This window comes from Alexandromys fortis, unplaced genomic scaffold (assembly GCF_014885135.2).
Source record: "Alexandromys fortis isolate MF-2015 unplaced genomic scaffold, M_Fortis_MF-2015_v1.1 scaffold_88, whole genome shotgun sequence".
Lineage (NCBI taxonomy): Eukaryota > Metazoa > Chordata > Mammalia > Rodentia > Cricetidae > Alexandromys > Alexandromys fortis.
This window is the reverse complement of record NW_026067961.1, coordinates 7,908,239-7,910,287: the sequence shown is the minus strand read 5'-3', so window position 1 is coordinate 7,910,287 and position 2,049 is coordinate 7,908,239. Positions and strand designations below refer to the sequence as shown.

Sequence of the window (2,049 nt, the reverse complement as noted above, 5' to 3'; positions counted from 1 at the left end):
ACCACCACCTTGCAGCGAATTAGTTGGGTATTAATGAGCAATGACTGATAGACTGTAATTAATCTCTATCTAAATTTTGCCCAGTTTTTTGAGGGTCTTTGGGACAAGACAAGATTTCACAGAACCCACGATGGTCTTGTACTTCTGGCCTTCTAGCTCTGCCCCTGCTTCTCTGCTACGCTGGTTTCAGTTATTGTCTCATTGCTATTTAATGTGTTTGTAATCCCTGATAGTACACTTCATGAGTTGCACTTATGTGCATTAATTTAAAAAAATTAGTTTTGTTTTATTTTCCAAGACAGGGATTTTCTGTGTGGGCCTGGATGTCGTAGAACTATGTAAACCAAGTTGGTCTGCCTCTCAAGAATTGGGATTAAAGGCATGTGCCACCCCTCTCCCCCAGCCGGCTTGTTGAAATAATTTGTACCAGTATCTTAAAAACAAGCCTGTGATCTACGGCCATACCACCCTGAACGTGCCAGATCTCATCTGATCTCGGAAGCTAAGCAGGGTCCGGCCTGGTTAGTACTTGGATGGGAGACCTCCTGGGAATACCAGGTGCTGTAGGCTTAAAAAAAAAAATTAAAAAAATAAAAAACAATGGTTTTATTAAGAAGGGACACAAGACAGTGATTCTTCGGACAGTGCCAGTTAGGGTGCAGTTGCTTCATCCTGGTCAGTTTGACAAGTTCACTCCTCAAACTGACATACAATGAAGCCATGTAGGCTGTTTGTGCAATGCTGGAATCCTAGCACCAGAGATGTGAGGAAACCAAATTCCTGCTCTAGGATGGCCTGTGTACATGAAGTGACTTTGTCTCTATGTAAAATAAAAGGAAATGATTGAGTTGAATGCAGCTCAGAGGTAGAATATTTGTCTAACACAGGCCAGGACCTGGATCAAACCCCAGCACCAGACAAACTCAGTCAAAATCACAGGGACTCATCAATCCAGACCATTCTTGCTTATTTTTGTTTTTATAACCTCTACTACTGGCCTGGCCTCAAACTCAAAGCATAGACTAGACTATGTGGTCGGGCGGTGGTGGCGCGCGCCTTTAATCCCAGCACTCGTGAGGCAGGGGCGGGCGGATTTCTGTGAGCTCAAGGCCAGCCTGGTCTACAAGAGCTGCTAGTTCCAGGACGGGAACCAAAAGCTGCGGAGAAACCCTGTCTCGAAAAATCCAAAAAATAAAAAATAGACTAGACTATGTGGAATCTTCCTGCATCTGCCTGTTTAAATGAGTTTGAGGCCAGGCCAGTAGTAGAGGTTTTAAAAACTGAGCAACAAGGTCACACAAGATTGGTGAGTGTCCAGCTCTAGGATCTTAGGGTGAGCTGAGTTCAGCCTGGACTACATAGCTGGCTCTGGGCTGGCTACATAATGAGCAAAACCAAGTTGCTAGAAAGACATGAACCGCCACTGCCATCCTCCCAAACACATACCCAGTACACTCTATACCCCAAAGTAGTATGAAATAGCTAGTGTCCCCAAACCAGATGCTAAATCTTTGAAAATTAAAGGCAGTGACCCCATTTCACAGATTCTCCTCAGTCCCTGCCAGGCAGGATCAGTTTGCTGAAATCAGAACATGAGTATGGTGGGCATGTCATATCTCCATTGTCTCTGAAAGGTGGTTAGGATCCTTTCTGCCATGAGGAAAGGAGCTCAGATTTTTCCTTCCTGGATTCCTTCTTCCAAAGGGCTATGGGCTTCAGAGTAGCAGATGGACTGGATGGGACAATGGTGAATGTGATTGATTGTGAGAGGCTCCACAAGCTGCCAGTGTAGCGAGTCACCAAATAGTGACTAATGAGCAAAGCCAATCTCCATCAAGGCCAGAGTGGTGACAGGTGCTCACTTTGAGGGGAAAGAGCTTCATAAGAAAGACTCTGGCCGGGCGGTGGTGGCGCACTCCTTTAATCCCAGCACTTGGGAGGCAGAGGCAGGCAGATCTCTGTGAGTTCGAGACCAGCCTGGTCTACAAGAGCTAGTTCCAGGACAGGCTCCAAAACCACAGAGAAACCCTGTCTCGAAAAACCAAAAAA

At 45.7% G+C, this 2,049-nt stretch overlaps 1 non-coding gene across 1 annotated transcript; it reads left to right on the top strand.

Annotated features, from left to right (window-relative positions):
- The first annotated feature begins 451 nt into the window (after positions 1–451).
- Positions 452–570, top strand: LOC126508275 (5S ribosomal RNA). The gene has a single exon (XR_007593761.1). It is a non-coding gene; the product is annotated as a 5S ribosomal RNA (ribosomal RNA).
- The last annotated feature ends 1,479 nt before the right edge of the window (positions 571–2,049 follow it).